The sequence below is a fragment of the Dendrobates tinctorius genome, unplaced genomic scaffold (assembly GCF_039654945.1).
Source record: "Dendrobates tinctorius isolate UK_male_01 unplaced genomic scaffold, ASM3965494v1 ptg000396l, whole genome shotgun sequence".
NCBI lineage: Eukaryota > Metazoa > Chordata > Amphibia > Anura > Dendrobatidae > Dendrobates > Dendrobates tinctorius.
The window spans coordinates 2348755-2370629 of record NW_027362062.1 but is presented as its reverse complement, the minus strand read 5'-3'; the positions used below and the strand labels follow the sequence as shown (position 1 = coordinate 2370629).

General features: G+C 44.5%; 1 protein-coding gene across 2 annotated transcripts in view; it reads right to left on the bottom strand.

Annotated features, from left to right (window-relative positions):
• PODN (podocan) overlaps positions 1-20657 on the bottom strand; it is a 47732-nt gene extending 27075 nt beyond the window's left edge. Inside the window, exon 1 of one of the 2 annotated variants that reach the window (XM_073563715.1) lies at positions 20495-20657. The gene's annotated coding sequence lies outside the window, so the exon portion shown is untranslated. The remainder of the gene's footprint in view (positions 1-20494) is intronic. The other variant, XM_073563714.1, reaches the window with a different exon arrangement.
• Positions 20658-21875: the final 1218 nt, after the last annotated feature.

Below are 21875 nucleotides of genomic sequence, written 5' to 3'. Positions count from 1 at the left end.
TCCTCTTGACCTTTATGTGTCTGTGAGGAGTATAACTCACTGTAAAACTGTTTAAATACTTCCAAAATTTGATCCCCCTGTGAAACCACGGTACCTTCCTTATTTTTAATTGCATATACATGGGAAGATTCCCGTTGTGCCGACGCCACCACTGAGAGCAGGTGCCCCACTTTTTCACCCTCCGCGTAGAATGCCTCATTCTGAAACGCCCGCCGTCTCTCCGCCTTACGGATATGAAGTTTATTAACTTCCAATTGGGCCACTTTCATACGGGTCTGCGTATCTGTATTACACTGCGCACCCAATGCCTCCTCCGCTGCCCTTAGTTCCTCCATCACTGCTTTGTCTTGATTTTGAGACTTAGTCTTATATCGAGATACTTCTCTGAATAAAATCCCTCTCAAAAAGGCCTTCATAGTATCCCAGACTATATGGCCCTCAGCACTGCCTTCATTTATCCTAAAAAATTCTCCCAATTCTTCTCCCACCTTTCCCATATCCAGCAACCGTAACCAAAAGGGGTGAATTTTCCATCCCATTCCTGTCAACCTCCCTTGCCCTCCCAATTGTAGAGACACCTCCAGTGGACAATGATCCGATAGGACCCTGGGCAGATATTCCACTTCCTGTACCAAGTCATCCATTCCCTCATTTCCTAAAGCCACATCAATAAGAGATAAAAAAAAAAAAAACTCTTTTAAATCTTCTTCCTGAGCGAGTGTGAACGAGCTGAGTGTGACCTGAGCGTAAGTGCGAACTGTGGTAAGTGTGTGACTTGAAATTCAGTGACTTTAGATTCAGGGAGTTTCCAAGGGAGGTCTTACTGAATTGCTGTTATATTAATACTTTTTTTTTTTTTTTTTATTTATTTTTGCTTATCTTATTGTCCGGTGCAATCCCCATTAGGATGTGCTCCACTATTGCCAATGCCATCCAGTGCACGTCTTGCCGCATGTATGAAATCCTTGAACAGCCGGTTGAGGGTGCATACTGCTGTGCAAGATGTGAGCACGTTGTGCATTTGGAAGCCCAGATACTGGATCTAAATGTGCAGCTGGCAACACTGAGATCCATAGACAATATGGAAAGGAGTCTTCTGCTCACTGAGCAGACGCTCAATGGGATAGATGAGGGGGGGATGCTAGGTTGGAGCTGCAGGACAATGAAGCAGCTAGCTGGGTGACAGAAGGCGGGGTAGAGGGAAGAGCACCAGGGAGGCTAGTCCTGATCTGGCACACCCCAATAAGTTTGCTAAGTTGGCAGATGAGGGGAGTGTTAGTGCAGGAGTAGCACCGCTGCAGCAAGGCATGTCCTCTGAAAGCCGGAGGAGTGTCTGCTCCAGTAAGGGGGGAAATAGGAGAGCAGGGCAGGCCAGACAGGTTCTGGTAGTGGGAGACTCAATTATTAAGGGAACAGATAGGGCAATCTGACACAAAGACAGGGATCGTCGAACGGTGTGCTGCCTACCTGGCGCTCGAGTCCGACACATCGCTGATCGGGTTGACAGATTACTGGGAGGGGCTGGAGAGGATCCAGCGGTCATGGTGCACATTGGCACAAATGACAAAGTTAGAGGTAGGTGGAAGGTCCTTAAAGATGATTTCAGGGAATTAGGCTGTAAGCTTAAAGCAAGGACCTCCAAGGTGGTATTTTCGGAAATACTTCCTGTACCACGTGCCACGCCAGAGAGGCAACGGGAGATTAGGGAAGTTAATAAGTGGCTCAGGAATTGGTGTAGGAAGGAGGGGTTTGGGTTCCTGCAGAACTGGGCCGACTTCTCAGTTGGCTACAGGTTCTACGCTAGGGACGGGCTGCACCTCAATGGGGAGGGTGCAGCTGTGCTGGGGGAGAAAATGGCTAGAAGGTTGGAGGAGTGTTTAAACTAGGGACGGGGGGGGAGGGTATTCCTTTTATAGGAGGGGAAGACAGTGCAGATAGAGACCTGGGCACAAATAATGACATTGGGGGTGGAGGTGGCATGGGGGGTGGGGTTAGAACAGTTAATAATTTAAGAAAGAATAGAGGTACAGAGAGATACATAAAGTGCATGTATACTAATGCCAGAAGTCTCGCCAACAAGATGGAGGAACTGGAGTTAATGTTGTTGGAACATAATTATGACATGGTGGGGATATCTGAGACATGGCTGTATGAGAGCCATGACTGGGCTGTTAATGTACAGGGCTATAGTCTGTTCAGAAATGACCGTACAAATAAGCGAGGGGGAGGCGTGTGTTTATATGTAAAATCATCCTTAAAACCCATCCTTCGTGATAATATATATGAATCTAATGAGAATGTAGAGTCCCTGTGGGTAGAGATAAGGGGAGGGGGGAAAAATAATAAATTACTGATAGGGGTTTGTTATAAATCTCCAAAAATAATGGAAGCTACAGAGAATATCCTCATAAAGCAAATAGATGAAGCAGCGACTAAAGGAGAAGTCATTATTATGGGGGACTTCAACTACCCTGAAATACATTGGGGAACAGAAACCTGCAGTTCCAGCAAAGGTAATAGGTTTCTGACAACGATGAGAGACAATTACCTTTCACAACTGGTTCAGGACCCAACAAGAGGGGGGGCACTGCTAGACCTAATATTAACCAACAGGCCAGACCGCATATCAAATGTAAGGGTTGGGGGTCACTTGGGTAATAGTGATCACAAATTAATAAGTTTTCATGTATCCTTTAATAAGATGTGTAGTAGAGGGGTTACAAGGACACTAAACTTCAGGAAGGCAAATTTCCAACGGATGAGAGATGATCTTGGTGCAATTAACTGGGACGATATCCTGAGACATAAAAATACACAAAGAAAATGGGAGACGTTTATTAGCATCCTGAATAGGACCTGTGCACAATATATACCGTATGGGAATAAACATGCGAGAAATAGGAGGAAACCACTATGGCTAAATAGAGCTGTAAGGGGCACAATAAGAGATAAAAATAAAGCATTTAGAGAATTAAAGCAAGTAGGTAGTCATCACTACCTACTTGCTTTAATTCTCTAAATGCTTTATTGCTAAATGCTCATCAGGCATTAAATAAATACAGAAGATTAAATAAATTCTGTAAAAAGCAAATCAAGACAGCAAAGATTGAGACAGAGAGACTCATTGCCAGAGAAAGTAAAAATAATCCCAAAATATTCTTTAACTACATAAATAGTAAGAAGCTAGAAAATGATAGTGTTGGTCCCCTTAAAAATAGTCTGGGTGAAATGGTGGATGAGGATGAGGAAAAAGCCAATATGCTAAATAACTTTTTTTCAACAGTATTTACACAAGAAAATACCATGACGGATAACATGATCAGGGATAAAAATTCTCCATTAAATGTCACCTGCTTAACCCAGCAGGAAGTACAACGGCGTCTACAAATCACTAAAATTGACAAATCCCCGGGCCCGGATGGGATACACCCCCGAGTACTGCAGGAATTAAGCACAGTCATAGATAGACCACTATTTTTAATCTTTAAAGATTCCATAATAACAGGGTCTGTACCACAGGACTGGCGTATAGCAAATGTGGTACCAATATTCAAAAAGGAGACAAAAACTGAACTTGGAAATTATAGGCCAGTAAGTTTAACCTCAACTGTGGGTAAAATCCTGGAGGGTTTTCTAAGAGATACTATACTGGAGTATCTGGAGAAGAATAACCTTATGACCCAATATCAACATGGGTTTACAAGAGACCGTTCCTGTCAGACTAATCTGATAAGCTTTTATGAAGAGGTAAGTTCCGGACTGGACCAAGGGAATGCAGTGGACGTGGTGTACATGGACTTTTCAAAAGCTTTTGATAAGGTGCCACACAAAAGGTTGATACATAAAATGAGAACAATGGGGATAGGGGAAAATATGTGTAGGTGGGTTAAGAGCTGGCTCAGGGATAGGAAACAAAGGGTGGTTATTAATGGAGCACACTCGGACTGGGTCACGGTTAGCAGTGGGGTACCACAGGGGTCAGTTTTGGGCCCGCTTCTTTTTAACATATTTATTAATGACCTTGTAGGGGGCATAGAGAGTAGAATTTCAATATTTGCAGATGACACTAAACTCTGCAGGGTAATTAATACAGAGGAGGACAATTTTATATTACAGGAGGATTTATGTAAACTAGAAGCTTGGGCTGATAAATGGCAAATGAGCTTTAATGGGGATAAATGTAAGGTCATGCACTTGGGTAGAACGAACAAGTTGTATAATTATGTGCTTAATTGTAAAACACTGGGCAAAACAGTCACTGAAAAAGACCTGGGTGTATGGGTGGACGACAAACTCACATTTAGTGGCCAGAGTCAAGCAGCTGCTGCAAAGGCAAATAAAATAATGGGATGCATTAAAAGAGGCATAGATGCTCATGAGGAGAACATAATTTTACCTCTATATAAGTCACTAGTGCGACCACACTTAGAATACTGTGTACAGTTCTGGTCTCCGGTGTATAAGAAAGACATAGCTGAACTGGAGCGGGTGCAGAGAAGAGCGACCAAGGTTATTAGGGAACTAGGGGGTCTGCAATACCAAGACAGGTTATTACACTTGGGGTTATTTAGTTTGGAGAATCGAAGGCTTAGGGGTGATCTTATTACAATGTATAAATATATGCGGGGACAATACCAAGACCTTTCTAATGATCTTTTTACTCTTAGACCTGTGACGGGGACAAGGGGGCATCCGCTACGCCTGAAGGAAAGAAGGTTTAAGCATACTCACAGACGCGGATTCTTTACTGTAAGAGCAGTGAGACTATGGAACTCTCTGCCATATGATGTTGTAATGAGTGATTCACTACTAAAATTTAAGAAGGGACCGGATGCCTTTCTTGAAAAGTATAATATTACAGGGTATATACACTAGTCTCCTTAATATTGCGTTGATCCAGGGAGCTAGTCTGATTGCCGTATGTGGAGTCGGGAAGGAATTTTTTTCCCCAATGTGAAGCTTACTGTTGCCACATGGGTTTTTTTTGCCTTCCTCTGGATCAACATGTTAGGGCAAGTTAGGATAGGATATGGGTTGAACTAGATGGACTTAAAGTCTCCCTTCAACCTTAATAACTATGTTACTATGTTACTATGTTACTAAAGATCCGTATGTCGCCGAATAACATGAATAAGTATATTTCTCCATATTCCGAACTCTCCACAAATCTATCCAACCAATCTCCCTCATGTAGTTTCCAAAAGGTGTCACCTTCCCCCCCTTCCCACCCCCCGTATGTTTACCTTTATCCCAATGATCATTTGCAATATTATTTACATCACCGATTACAAGCAGCGGGACTCCCATCCATTTCCCAGATAAGTCCAGAATTTCCTGTATCTTTTTTCTAGAGAATGGTGGAGGGATATACAAGGACACAATACATAATAATCTATTCAAAATTCTGCATACAATAAACACGTATGGCCCGTCCCTATCTATTATAGCCTCCACTTCTTCGTATGGAGTAGAATTGTGGATTAACACCGACACTCCCCTTGCATAGGCCGAATACGTCGAGTGATAAGCCTTCCTCACCCATCTTTTTTGTAGCATTGCGACTTTATCCTCTACCAGGTGTGTCTCTTGGAGGCAAATCACTGAGGGCCTCAGCTTCAGCAGATATTGTAAAATTGCAACCCGTTTTGAAGCGTTAGCGAGACCCCTAACGTTCCAGCTTAGAATCTTAATTCTATCCCCCATAATATGTTGCAATCCCAAACATTAGACACGTTAGAGGTAGAATCTCGATCCTCCCCCCCACCTCCCCACCTCTACCCCCTTTCTCAACTTCCCAACTGGAATAAACTCCCCCCCCCCACTCCCCCTCCCCAAAAATTAGTTGTCTCCCACAGCCTTTAAGCTGATAAGAATTCTCTCTCCCTCTCTATTTGAGAACCAGTAGGGCGTTTTAACAGCCTAACGATACAAGCTCTGTATTCCAACTACCCTCCCGTCCACATTAATCCAACTGCAATAAGCGTTGCGCCGCCGAACACAACCTTCTTAAACCAACATGGCATTGCTTCATCTCAAAGATGACCATTAACTTAGTAATTTCAAACTAAATCACAGTTAGTCACTGTTTCAACATCACTCAGAGTATGCTTCAACGGGTCTGTCCCGCTCTGATATTTTGTATATTAGAGTCAAGCCAGAGTGTCGCCTCCTCTGGGTTCTGAAAAAAGTGCACCCGGTCCAAAGCTGCGACTCTCAGTTTAGCTGGGTAGATCATCGAGTAGCGCACATCTATGTCTCGTAGTCTTCTTTTAACTTCTCCAAACGTCATCCGGAGCTTCTGGACTGTTGCAGAATAATCTGGGTAAATGGAGATGCGATTGCCATCTATGGTAAGTTCCGCATGGGTCCTGGCTTTCCTCAGCAGAGTGTCTCTGTCTCTATAATTCAAAACTTTAGCCAAAATGACTCTTGGAGCTGATCCTGGGGGCAGGGGTCTGGTGGGCACCCGATGCGCTCTTTCAACAGAAACCATTTTGGTAAGGCTGTCCCCTCCCACAGTATTCTTCAACCGTGACTCAATGTACTCAGTGGGATTATTGCCCTCTGCTTTTTCTGGCACCCCCACAATCCTCAAGTTACTCCTGCGGGAGCGGTTCTCCAAATCATCAGTTTTAAATTACAGCTCAGCTATATGTTGCATATACTTCTTTTCCCTTTTCAACAGTTCATTAACCTGGTCCTCCGCGCTTCCCACACATTCTCCTCCTGTGGACCTTGATTGATGGGTACCAACCAGTGCATATTTGGAATATCCTATAACACTTGCCATCTAAGCCTTTGACACCCATGATCCTGCCACTGATTTCCAAGTGTCCATTCATGAACATTTTTTGGTGGGTAACAACCAGTGCATAACAAGAACATCACATAAGACTTGCCATTTAAACCTTTGGAACCTAAGAACTTTCCACCGATTCTCTAGTTGGCCTTCCATGGACTTTTTTTTGGTACTACCAACCAGTGCATGGTGGGAATTTCCCATAAGTGTCATGACTCTGTTGCCGAGTGTCCCGGGACCAGGGGCTTTTTTCCTGTCCCTAGCGCTAGGGGCGCCCTAGCTCGCCCTGTTCCCCAGATTACTTCTGATGGTGAAGATGCCGGGACCATGTACCTTGCCTTAGTTCCTGAATCTGCCTGCAGTCTGTACCCTACTCCCACTCAGGGAAGAGGGGAGTAGTAGGGTACCGTAATACACCAACCAGACTAACAAGGTACTACGAACAGGGGAAACAAAAAATACCAAACATACAAATATACACATACAAATAAACCAAAGTTGGAAAAGAAAGGGAATTATCACACACTCAAAACACAGCAACAGTCACAGATAAATCCACCAACCTCCTACTCTAATAACCACCAACAACAACCTCCAGCCATGCAGCAAAAGCTTTCTCTGACAATGAGTGCTAGCCAGGGCCCAGTTTATATACGAGATATGAGTGGCTATCAGTGAACAGCTGAGAGCCTTACTGCAGGAAAGCTTCTAGGAGCTCTCAACTGAGCAGATTAACCACTGCACTGCTAAAGAAATTTACATAGTTTAATATGAAGGTGAAGTGCTTCTAACCACTGCAAGAGTAGAAGAAATCAGACGCTGCAGTCTTTTGACTCCTCTCTGTCACGATAAACCCGTGACAATAAGTCGTTTCATTTGTGCTTTTGGCATCCATGAGTCTGGCACTAGTTCACTGGTTGTCCTTCCTTGGATCACTTTTAGTAGGTACTGACAAGTTCTGTCATGTTGGAAGTACCCTGACCTAACTACTTAGCCATCACAGTTTGGTATATGTCACAGTTGCTCAGATCCAAATTTTCCTGATTCTAGAACCTCAACTTCAAAAACTCGTCCCCTTGCAGCATTTGAAAATCCCACCACTTGACAGGTGTAACGAGATAATCCCTGTTACATACGTCACCTGTCAGTGATTACAATATCATTCCTGAGCACCGTATGGTTTACATTACTGTAATTCCTATAATGAACTTTCTTGACACCAAAGGCTTTGCATGGAAGTAAAACTCCCCCATCTATGCACTTGTCTGTAATCCGGTATGATGGAGGTTTACACTATCCCTGGCGGTCTCACTAATCACCAGATCCAAGTATCTTTGCAAAAATGCACAAAAGTAAGAAAAAAAAGGAAACCCGTCCATGGAATTTAGCATTTCTCCTCTGTTTGACATACTCAGTGTGTGAGCGGTGCTGGTGGTTTCTACATAACGATGGGGCCTCTTCCTGACATGGAAAATATACAAAACCAGGCGAATGTCTGCATATTTGTGTCACTGCTCTGTAATTACAATGACAGATGAGAAAACAACAGACAAGTTAATGGAGTCTGTAAGAAAAAGGACAGCAATATTCCCAGCATGCGGGGGGGGGGGGGCACTGACAGCCAGAACCTGAGTGCACGGAGGCCACCTTCGGATCTTTGAAGAGTATTAAATAATGACGAAAATATGATACGCGTCCCTCAACAGGAAATCCAAAGATCAACTAATCCAACGTCCGTAGAATAAATTGTATATAAATCTCCCATTACAAACTGTCACTGCTGATGTTGAGGGGTTTTATATGACTTTTCCATCTTAGCGTCTTGCACGTTGTGTCAGGGCCACCCATATAAATAAGAAACTTGTATATTAGCCGTGCAGCCACTACCGAGCCCACAAGTGTAGATAATTCTTTTGGTTTATTGCTACATGCGTTACATGTTGGCCGGGGGAGTGAGAGCGGGAGTGGACAGAAAGCTGATAACAGCCGTTTTGCACTGAACTAGCGCTTCAACGGGTCACCGTTGAAGTGCTAGTTCAGAGCAAAACGGCCGTTGTCAGCTTTCTGTCCACTCCCGCTCTCACTCCCCCCGGCCAACATGTAACGCATGTGCCAATAAAGCAGCAGCATTTCTTCAACAGCCCGGTGAATGCGGTCTTTCTTTTCTTCTTTGGATTTTGGGTACAGCTGTGGTCTTCCCAGGACGAGCACCTGAGGCTGCAGGCAAGCCAGCACTTCTAAAACCACACACCACCTGAACCAACCACGGTAACAGCGGTGCCATCCATGCTTTTTCTTCTTTCTTTGTTTCTAGATAATTCTTTATTCAGACACCAGTTTTTCACATGTGCTTTATTCTTGTTATTTTATGGAGGATAGAACATGTATTCATGCATTCATTTACATGTTTTTTTTGCTCACCAATTGTCTGCAACAAAAAAAATCCTGGTGATACGTCCGGCTTACGGATCAAAATCACCGCAACCCCCCACCTCCAGCTTCCTAGAGCAAAGTTTCTGGATGAGTTTTTGAATTTGGCACACTTTTGCACCTTTTGGTGTTGAGAAGTCGCAAAAAAAATGGTTACAGACAAAAATAAAAAGTGTTTTTGATCCAGTGCCAAATTCATGAACCATGTGCCCCATTTTTAAGAATTTGGCGCACAAAATGTCAGCGAATACCACACAAGACGAAAAAAGTGTGACTTCAATAAACCGTAAATGATAAACTGGGTGCAATGTGTGCGTGACATTTTCTGAGTGGGGTATATGTGCTGTGTGCCAATTGAGTGAGCAAGTTTTGTGTGTTAGGCCTTGTTACGTGTTACAGAACCACTCAGCACCCAGAATATGTTGTGCAGTTATATGTATGTGTAATAGGTTCTATGTGAGATGCATGTCTCTAATGCATCAGCCCACAGGCTGCGCCCCTGGGCAGAGGGGACACGATATTCTCCTTTTGTCCGCCCTCCCCCCACCTTTGTAATTCCCACAGTAAGCATTGGCAGGCTCCGGCCACCTGCGGCTTTTGTAATGCATGTCTGGCCGGCCGTTTTTCTATTGGCCTGCCCTCTGTATCTGTGTGATATATTCTGTGTCCTGTGAGTAAAGTGTTGTCAGACTGGAAATACGTGGAGAAGCAGTGATCTTTTATATGTGCCCATGTAATCAAGTAATTCCAGCCAGCGTCATTCATTCAGACTCCAGCCAACGCAGAGCGGCCCTCCGAAAACACAGGGTGGCACTGAAAGAGGTACTCCACCGTTACACTGGTGGCAGACAGCGGGATATGATACCCATTCTACAGGAGGAAAGGAATGAATGGAAAATAACTACCAGAAGTTAAAAAAGAGGACTACATTAAAAGATCTGGTGGAAGCCCGAGGATTGATCGCCAGCAACAAAACAAAAGCGGATTTGATAGCAGCCATCATGGAACACGACAGTGCAGCGCCCCCCAACGTGAATTCCAAATTCTAGAGGGAGGTAAAGAACAGACTGGCGTTCTATGGCCTAAACCCTGCAGTAGAGATCATACGAGAGATGATGGCTGATGTGCGTACTGATCTGAAGGAAAAGATGGCTGAGCGGACCAGGATAGAGCTAGCCAAGATGGAGATGGCAGAGCGGACCAAAGTGGAGCTGGCCAAGATGGAGATGGCAGAGCGGAGAGAGGAGAGTCAGCGAGCAGGGAGAGCTCTGGCCTTCGACCAGGTACCCTCAACAGTAAGCCACAAAAAGATCCAGTATAATGCCTTCCGACAGTTGGGGGAGGCAGAGGAAGACATTGATGGCTTTCTGCAGGACTTTGAGCGGCAGTGTGCCCTTCATCAAATGAAGCCGGAGGAACGGGTTCAGATTCTGGCCAGCATGCTGACAGGCCGGGCAGCGGACGCCTATCGCACGGTACCTGATGAGGACTGTATGGATTTTGAGCGGATCAAAGAAGTGATCTTGGCCCGGTATGCGCTGACACCAGAGGCATACCGCCAAAAGTTCCGCGGACTTATAAAACGCGTAACCGATACCCACGCTGAATGGGCCTGTAAATTACGGCGGTCACTGCTACAGTGGGTACAAGGGAGCCAAGCAACCACTAAGGAGGACGTCCTCCAGCTCTTCCTGTTAGAGCGATTCTTTAATGGACTAAACCCCGAGACACAGGAATGGCTTTGGGACAGGCGGCCAACGACTCTTGAGGAAGCCGCTCGTCTGGCCGATGAACATCATGATGCCAGGAGGCCGCAGTTGTCCGGATCAAAGGTGGTCACTAGGGGCCCGCCCATGGACCTGGAGGGCCCCAAACCACCGAAGATTGTAGGGGGACCAGCTAGAAACCCGGCCTACCACAGTCCCCCTGGGGCGCGATGCCACACCTGTCAGCTGGGCCACCTGCAAAGACAATGTCCCAACCGGACTCAGCATACCCAGTGGCCAAAGGCGGGAACAGCTACCTTCAGCCGGGCTGCTGTACACTGCTACCAAGGCGAAGCTGACCCGGCATTGGGGGCTACGACTAACCAAGGGGTGGAAGAGATGGAGGAAGAGCTGCATGAAGTAGACCCCATGCAGGCAGCCCGGGCAGATAATCGACAACAGCATTGACAGGTCGTGTGAGTTAATGGGAAAGGTATGCAGGGACTAAGAGATTTTTGGGCAACTTTGACCCTTGTGAAGCCTCATCTCGTCCGGGACCAAGAGAAGACGGACCGGACAGTGGCAGTCCGTGTAGCAGGGGGAGCTATACATCGACTACCCACTGCCAGGATTCACCTGAACTGGGGAGTCGGGGATGGCCTTGTTGAGGTCGGCTTGATGGAGGATTTGCCTGCAGACGTCTTGCTGGGAAATGACTTGGGGCCCATGTTGTCTGCATTCTCGGTGGCCCCTCTGGCTGAGACCTATCCTGTGACCACCCGGAGACAAGCTCGAGCTGCGGAGGAGGAATCACACTCAGAGGAGGCTCAGGTAAGACATCCCAGCCCTACACGTATTCCCATAGCCAGACACATTTCTTGGGCCACCCCAGATGAGTTTAAGAGGGAGTTACTTGAGGATCCTTCATTAAAGGGATATCGTGGGAAGGCACAGGAGGGGAGAGGAGTACTGGAAGGGGAACAGTTTGTATGGAAGCAGGGACTCCTCTACCGGATCACAGAGCAGCACCACACAGGGACGAGCCCCACTATAAAACAACAGCTGGTAGTTCCCAAGAAGTATAGGCAGGAGTTACAGCGTATCTCTCATGATATACCCTTGGCCGGGCACCAGGCATCGTCTGACACAAAACTTCTTTTGGCCGAGGGTGACCTATGATTTTCGTCAGTACTGCCAGACCTGTGACACTTGTTAGCGCATTGGCAAGAGAGCGGATCGATGCAAGGCCAAATTACGCCCCCTCCCCATTGTGGAGGAACCATTTAGCCGAGTAGCGGTCGATCTGATAGGGCCATTAGCCAAACCCAGTCCGTCAGGGAAAAGGTATATATTGACAGCGGAAGATTATGCCACACAGTATCCAGAGGCGGTTGCGTTACCTAACATACTGGCAGAGACGGTGGCGGCCGCCCTGCTCCAGGTTTTCTCACGGGTTGGATTTCCCCGGGAGATTATCTCGGACCAGGGTACCCAGTTTACAGCAGAGGTGACCAACCAACTGTGGAAGCTGTGCGGCGTAAAGTCCATTAGAAGCGCCCCGTACCACCTGCAAACCAATGGGTTGTGTGAACGCTTTAATGGGACATTAAAACAGCTCATTGGGACTTTTACCAGGACCTACAGGGACTGGGAGAAATTCTTGCCACACCTCCTGTTTGCCTATCAGGAGGTGCCCCAAGAATCCACGGGGTTCTCCCAGTTCGAGCTGGTATACGGGAGACGGGTAAGGGGACCCCTAGACTTAGTGCTGGAACACTGGGAGGGGGAGGACCTCATAGAAGTAGTACCTATTGTACCCTATGTGCTGGAATTCTGGGACCGCCTACTGAAGCTGACCCAGGTTGTACGTGAGAACCTGCAGGCGACCCAGCGGCGCCAGCGCATATGGTACGATCGGAGGGCCAGAGAGTGCACTTTGGAAATAGGACAAAAGGTCCTGGTGTTAGAGCCCACTAAGCAGAATAAGTTTCAAGCTGCATGGCAGGGGCCCTACCAGGTAGTGGGGAAAATAGCCGACACAACCTATAATGTCGCCGATTGTGACGACCCCAGGGTTATCCGCATGTTCCACGTGAATATGCTGAAGCCCTACCGGGAGCGCCCTGAAGAGGTAGTGGCCATCTGTGCACCTGAAGCAGAGGATTTAGCCGGACTTCCCTTGCCGGATGTCTTAGGGGAAAGGACTCAGTTTAAAACATGGGACCAGGTACACTTGGGTGAAGATCTAGGCCCCCGGGAGAGACATCAGGCGGAGGCGTTGTTGAGGCTGCGACAGAGGATGTTTTCAGAGAGACCGGGGTACACTCGCCTGGCACAACACAAGGTTGAGACCCAGGATCAGACCCCCCTACAACAAAACCCCTTCCGCGTCCCTGAGTCTGTACGAGAGGGGATGCGACAAGAGATACAAGAGATGCTGCGCTTAGGGGTCATTGAAGAGTCAGATAGTCTCTGGGCATCCCCCGTTGTGTTAGTGCCCAAGAAGGATGGGACTACACGGTTTTGTGTAGACTATCGTAAGCTCAATGAGAAAACAGTGACGGATGCATACCCCATGCCGCGTGTGGATGAGTTGTTAGACCGGCTGGCGAGGGCAAAGTATTTGACCACCATCGACCACCCGATCCAACTAAACGTTTCCTGGTTCACACAGACGCTTCTATGTTTGGATTGGGGGCAGTACTGAGCCAAGTTGGGCCGGACGGCCAAGAACACCCGGTAGCTTACCTGAGTCGGAAACTACTGCCCCGTGAAGTAAGCTATGCGGCCATTGAGAAGGAGTGCCTGGCGGTAGTATGGGCACTCAAGAAGATGCAACCATATTTGTATGGATGACAGTTTTCCCTCCTAAAGGACCATAATCCCCTAGTCTGGCTTAATCGGGTCTCCGGAGACAACGCCAGATTGCTGCGGTGGAGTTTAGCCCTACAACCTCTGGACTTCACCATCCACCACAGACCCGGCAAACAAAACGGTAACGCTGATGGACTAAGTCGATAAACGGAACTTGTACCAACCCCATAAACTTCGGTCATCCCCAAACCGATCCATTGAGGATCAGACTGTGTATGCCGATCACGTCGCTGAAAAGGGGAGCCGTGTTACAGAACCACTCAGCACCCAGAATATGTTGTGCAGTTATATGTATGTATAATAGGTTCTATGTGAGATACATGTCCTTAATGCATCAGCCCACAGGCTGCGCCCCTGGGCAGAGGGGCACGATATTCTCTACTTTTGTCCGCCCTCCCCCCACCTTTGTAATTCCCACAGTAAACATCGGCAGGCTCCGGCCACCTGCGGCTTTTGTAACGCATGTCTGGCCGGCCGCTTTTCTATTGGCCTGCCCTCTGTATCTGTGTGATGTATTCTGTGTCCTGTGAGTAAAGTGTTGTGAGACTGGAAATACGTGGAGAAGCAGTGATCTTTTATATGCGTCCATGTAATCAAGGAATTCCAGCCAGCGTCATTCTTTCAGACTCCAGCCAACGCAGAGCGGACCTCCAAAAACACGGGGTGGTACTGAAAGAGGTACTCCAGCTTGTGAGACCCCGTTACAGGCCTCATTCACACGTCAGTGAGAAAAACTGAATAAGTTTCATCAGTGATTTCCATCCCAATTTTATGAGTTTGGTCCCAGTTTCCTTAGTTTTTCTAGTATATAAAAAGACAAAGACTTTCTCCGATCTAACAGTATGTAAAAATCAGACTGCACACAGATGGCATCAGAGTGCTGTCCGATTTTTTCATGCACCCATAGACTTGCATTGCCGATTTCGATCCGACACTGGGATCAAAATCAGACATGTCTCTGAGAATTTGCATGGATCGCTCGAACCATGAAAAATCACAGACCTGTGAATAATTCCATTTACCATCATAGCTATCTGTTAAAAACACGGACATCTGAATGAGGCCTAAAATACATGAGTGTTGTGTGAGTAACATGACATGTACTGAGCATAAATGGAATTTATACTTTTTTTTTACATTTTTTTAATGTACATGTAGATTTTTATCTTTCTGTAGCTTTGCTGCTATTGAAGGGAGCAGAACCAGATGCTTTCTGCACAGGGACTCTTTGATGTCAGTGTCTGCCCTTGGGTTGAACTTCTGGTAAAGTCACCAGAGGGGACTCTATCAAGGTCAGCTGGCATCACTGCTATGCTGCCAAAATCTCAAACGCCTCCTATAAAAATCTCTCTTTATGTTACATGTTCTACATTGTGCAGGGTCTTGAACATATTTTTCGAGCACGCCAAAGTCACTCGGTTAGCACCCGAGCATGCTCAGATAACACCTTATCCGAGCACGTTCTCTCATCACTAGTTGTGAACCTTTAGGGCTAAAAATCATTCTTGCATTTGGGTTTCATTAAAAACTTTGTATTTTATATTGCACTGTCTATTTTAGGCTTGAGAATGAGTTAACTGAGAATCCATCAGTGAGCCCATTCTCACTATCTGATAGGGAGTTTGTAACTCTTTTATCTGTCTTTTGCTGAGCTCTGCTCAGCTGATTTATGACCGCAGTCCACTGCAAAATTTTTAATGAAACCCAACGGCAAGAAAAATGATTTTTATCCCTAAATATAGGCATTTACATAATAAATATAAATTGTGGTCAACCCCACCGCCTCGCTTTCCACAAGGATTGGGACTATCATCAATCAGCTGTAATCTGTGGAAGAATCAGAGCGCAATTACTAGATTCTCCTATAGCGCCACCACAGGGCAAGTGAAGCATTACATGATGCTCACTGAAATCAATGGGCTTTTACCAGAACATTATAAATGTGCTGGGACCTATGCATAATTTCATTTATTAATTTTTTTATTATTTTTCAGCATCACATTGAGTGATCCAGGTATGACGTTCATAGAAATCTAAGGTCATGTCAGCAAACCTTGTAACTCAGTGTTTCTTGATGTGATTTCTTAAAGTCCAAGAACAAGTTATATTTTTTGGGATAAGAACAAATTGATCACAAACTTCAGTAAGAGGAAAGTGAAACCATATGGATGATAGATTGTAAATGCCGGGACGGCAGCAAGAATACATATATCTGAGCGGCTTCGCTTTCTCCTATTAATAATGTGCTGTGCAGAATAAAAGCCGTGATATCACCTATACAAGTATCTGAGAGCGCTGCGGAAGACCAAGCTCGGAATGCAGGATATAGATGCAAACGGGACAGAATAATGTTTGGAAACCGATGGCGGCGGATGGGTCATAGCTCATAACCGTGCTAATGTTCCCCAGGCACGAGGCCTTGTGTGAGGATGAACACCGCGGAACAATGGAAGAAGAAATCTAGAAAAGCTGCTTATACACACTGAAGATAGACAGGCCATCCATGGATGGATGGAAAGAAAGATGGAAGGATAGATGGATGGATGGATAGAAAGATGGATGGATGGATGGATGGAAAGAAAGATGGATGGATGGATGGAAAGATGGATGGATGGATGGATGGAAAGATGGATGGATGGATAGATGGATGGATGGATGGATGGAAAGATGGATGAATGGAAGGAAGGAAAGATGGATGGATGGAAAGATAGATGAATGGATGTATGGATGAAAAGATGGATGGATGGAAAGATGGATGGATGGATGGAAAGATGGATGGATGGATGGAAAGATGGATGGATGGATGGATGGATGGAAAGATGGATGGATGAAAAGATGGATGGATGGAAAAATGGATGGATGGAAAGATGGATGGATGGATGGAAAGATGGATGGATGGAAAGATGGATGGATGGATAGATGGATGGATGGATGGAAAGATGGATGAATGGAAGGAAGGAAAGATGGATGGATGGATGGATGGAAAGAAAGATGGATGGATGGATGGAAGATGGATGGATGGATGGATGGAAAGAAAGATGGATGGATGGATGGAAAGATGGATGAATGGAAGGAAGGAAAGATGGATGGATGGATGGATGGAAAGATGGATGAATGGAAGGAAGGAAAGATGGATGGATGGATGGATGGATGGAAAGAAAGATGGATGGATGGATGGAAAGATGGATGGATGGATGGATGGAAAGATGGATGGATGGATAGATGGATGGATGGATGGATGGAAAGATGGATGAATGGAAGGAAGGAAAGATGGATGGATGGAAAGATAGATGAATGGATGTATGGATGAAAAGATGGATGGATGGAAAGATGGATGGATGGATGGAAAGATGGATGGATGGATGGAAAGATGGATGGATGGATGGATGGATGGATGGAAAGATGGATGGATGAAAAGATGGATGGATGGAAAAATGGATGGATGGAAGGATGGATGGATGGATGGAAAGATGGATGGATGGAAAGATGGATGGATGGATAGATGGATGGATGGATGGAAAGATGGATGAATGGAAGGAAGGAAAGATGGATGGATGGAAAGATGGATGAATGGATGGATGGATGAAAAGATGGATGGATGGAAAGATGGATGGATGGATGGAAAGATGGATGGATGGATGAAAAGATGGATGGATGGAAAAATGGATGGATGGAAAGATGGATGGATGGAAAGATGGATGGATGGATGGAAAGATGGATGGATGGATGGATGGATGGATGGATGAAAAGATGGATGGATGAAAAGATGGATGGATGGAAAAATGGATGGATGTTTGAAAAGATGGATGGATGGATGGATGCATAGATAGATGTTTGAAAAGATGGATGAATGTTTGAAAAAAATGGATGGATAGATGGATGGATGGATGGAAAGTTGGATGGATGTTTGAATAGATAGATGGATGGATGGATGGATGGATGGAAAGATGGATGGATGGATGGAAAGATGGATGGATGGATGGAAAGATAGATACTGTAGATAGCGATAGATAACTTAAAAAAACAAACTGACCAGCACCTCTGAACATAAAGCAAATGTGAACAGGTGCAAGCTGCTATGACTGCATAATATACAACAGAAGCATACAGTAGCACTCTGTAAGCGCAAAGATGTATGCAGACATTACACATTACATATATGACATTTTGATTGCATTACTGCTATATAGAATACAGGTGAATGAATGAAGGTACTTCATACATAAATTGGCCAATTTATGAGAGCCCACCAGCCCCGACAAGGCGTACCTTTATTTGCTAAATCTAACATGCATCAAACATGCCTCTCCTATTCTAAGAGCCTACAAATGTAAAGGGTATTAAAAAAGGGCTGTTCACATTTGGGAATTTTTTTTTTACTTAAATGCATGTATTTGGGGATAAAAATGATTTTTTGCAATTTGGTTTCATTAAAACATTTGTACCGTTTGCCTTTTGCAGACTTTGTTTCTCTGAACCTTCAGCTTTGGTGTGGTCTGTAGTGATAAATCAGCTAAAAGAAAAGCAGATAAAAGATTTACAAACTCGCCCATAAGACTGCCAGAATGAGCTCACCGACGGATTCTCGGTGAACTCATTCTGCAGCCTGCAATAGACAGTACGATGCACGGGCTTTAGGAAGCAAATGCTTCAAAATATTTAATGAAACCCAATCGCAAGACTCATCTTTAACCCCAAATAAATGCTTTTAAGTAAAAAAAAATTGGAAAGTACGCAATGAGCTCCCTCTAGTGGTGGCTGTAGGCAGTTAGAATTTTGCCATTTAATTCTATGTGTATATTAAGTTTTGAGCACGGAGTTCAAAGCACATAAAATGTGATTATCACATTTGGACGCTGCAAGGCACAAGTGACCGCGTAACTCCAGTCTTACTGACAATCTCCAGTCATCAAGTCACACGTCTAGAATATAGGAATTAGATTTTTTTTTTATTATTCTTTCTGTCCCATAAGAAAAAGCCTTGGCCGATCATCACAGAAGTCTTAGTATTTCTCAGTTTGATGGCATCTGGTAATGCTCCCGTCTCCTGAGACCAGCGCGGATCTTTATCGCTCCGACACATGCTGCGGACCAGGACATCCACCATGATCTGCAGCTGCCGGGTAATACGTCTTTTACTGGCGGACACTCATATTTGTCTGGCAAATGGAGCGAGAAGTTACTCGTGATAAACCAGTTGGGGATGAAATAATAAAAAAAGAAAAATGACAAGTATGATGTGTGCAGAAATAGCAGAGCTGAATTTGTCTTTTAACTCTTTAGCGACTGCACAGTTAATGCACCGTCATTCAGCAGTTCTATGAGTGAAGGAGAAAATGCAGAAGATTTTCCTGCAGTCTTAAACATAATAACAGATGACTTGTAGGAAATGACAAACTCATCACTACTAGAACACATATTCTTTCCCCCTAAAAAAAAATCATCATAAGTGTTTTTTAAAGTCATTTTTTTGCTTTGCCTCTTTGTCCAAAATCATCAAAGTGGGTGGATAATGTTTGATGACTTCGGCTCACATTTTTGGCACACAGACCCTTTTTGGAACAGAAACATAGAAAACTACTCTCCAACAGCGTTAAGTTACCGTTTAGTTTCTGCTCTAAAAACTCATCGAAAAACTCCATGTGCCCATAGCCACTGAGCGGAAACTCTCCAAAATCTCAAAAATTAGAAACGTCTTCAAAAACTTGAGACTTAAGACTCAGTGTTCGCACACCTTCAAAGTCCTGGAATAAAACTTTGCAAAAAGTTTGCTATATTTTGAAAAAGTCACAAATAACAAAATTAGGGTAAAACATCTGGATAAATAAAACCGCGGCCGTAAGTGCTCGTTCAGACGAGCGCATTTTAGAAATGTGCTAAAATTGGATCGCACATAGACCAATGTAATTCAATGGGGACGTCCAGATGATAGTTTTTACATATGGACCGAGCAGCGTGCCCTTCAGTATTTTGGATGAGACCCGACTATTCAAGTCTATGGGTGCGCAGAACAAATCCGATCTCAACGGTCTTTATGGAATCCGATTTTTTTAAAATACTTATCGCCATTATAACATAGGAACCTATATTTGATCGCGTGCATTGTAAACTGCTGATGTACAAATACGGATGTCACAAGGACGTAAAATAACAACGGGGAGGAAAATCGTCCATTTTTTTTCTGCTTGAAAAATCAGATAAATTTTCAAATGATCAAAAAAAAAAAAAGAAAAGAAAAAATAAATAAATAAAAGGAAAAAAGAGACACCAAGTAAAGGTATCTTTAAGAAGGTACAAATTAAATAATAAATAAGGAGCAAATAAACAAAAGTCACTATGACAACTAGTTTTACTCCAGAAAAAAAGGCAATTGGCGCCATTGTATCCGACTTGTGGCTCTCCAGTTGTTGTAGAACTACAACTCCCAGTGTGTTCACAGCTGCAGATTATCAGGACATTTTGGGAGTTGTAGTTTTGCAACAAAGTGATACATTCATTTACATTGTTGCATCCTAATAATTTACTAAGAATCCCAAACTCCAGAAGTTCCAAATTCTCTTCTACTTCCAGTCCCCCCCAGTTTTTCTTCGTACGCCCCCATCATCGGTTTTTCACATACACCACCCCCCTTATCACCTACACCCCCTTGCTATTGTCTTCTCACCACTCCCCCTATCCCCCTCACCTTGCGAAGACAGAGATGAAGAAGAGAATCACTTCATGCCATGTCAAGTATCGCTCTAATCGGCTGCAGCCTCCCAGTAACGAGGATCCAGCCCAGTTGTGGGACGGAGATGTCCTGCCTTCGCTGGCAGATGTCAGGGGGCTTTATGGAAATATCTAAGGAGCCTCTAAGGGGAGGGGAAGAAGCCCAGCATGGAAGTCGGACCTGCTGATGGCACATTTGGGATTGCATAAAATTGGGGTTTGCATAGAACTTGTCATATAAATGGAAGACCTCGAAGGGTCCACGCACCAAGTCTGATGTCTTTGTGCCACCTGAAGACCACTATGAACAATGCACCTTACACCCTAGACGGGAGCCTGGACCGCACCTGTCTGTAGGAGGCTCGGGATGGATGGAAACCACTATGGCTAGAAGATAGCAATACATATAAAGGTCACAATAGTCCCTGATATAGTTTTTGGGGACCATGTCACAAATCCAGGGACTACACAACTTTTTTTTATTTAACATTCAGATTTTTGTTCTTGATCCGATCGTACGGAACTTTTACTTATTTTTTGAAACTTATAAATGTCTCAATTTACACTTCACCTCCTCGCACAGATTTTTACGGAAAATAGCTGAGAGGGAAAAGGAGCGCAAGGTATGAGATCTGTATATGACATGTCTCATCAGCGTAAATGTGTGTGTGTACATAGATGCACAACTACATATTAAAGATGACCTGCCATTAAGTCAAAAGTGGCCAGATTTTACTCCCATTTTATTCCTGATGTTCCCCTGAGTATCTCGGTTTTTGTTTTCTTTAACCCCTTAACCCCCAAGGGTGGTTTGCAAGTTCATGACCGGGCCAATTTTTACAATTCTGACCACTGTCCCTTTAGGAGGTTATAACTCTGGAAAGCTTCCATGGATCCTGGTGATTCTGACATTCTTTTCTTGTGACATATTGTACTTCATGCTAGTGGTAAAATTTCATTCATATAACTTGCGTTTATTTGTGAATTTGGCAAAAATTTTGAAAATTTCGCAATTTTCCAACTTTGAATTTTTATGCCCTTAAATCACAGAGATACGGCACACAAAAAACTTAATAAGTAACATTTCCCACATGTTTACTTTACATCAGCACAATTTTGGAACCCAAATTTTTTTTTGTTAGGAAGTTATAAGGGTTAAAAGTTGACCAGCGATTTCTCATTTTTGCAACACCATTTTATTTTTACGGACCACATCACATTTGAAGCCACTTTGAGGGGTCTATATGATAGAAAATACCCAAAAGTGACACCATTCTAAAAACTGCACCCCTTAAGGTGCTCAAAACCACACTCAAAAAGTTTATTAACCCTTCAGGTGCTTCACAGGAATTTTTTGA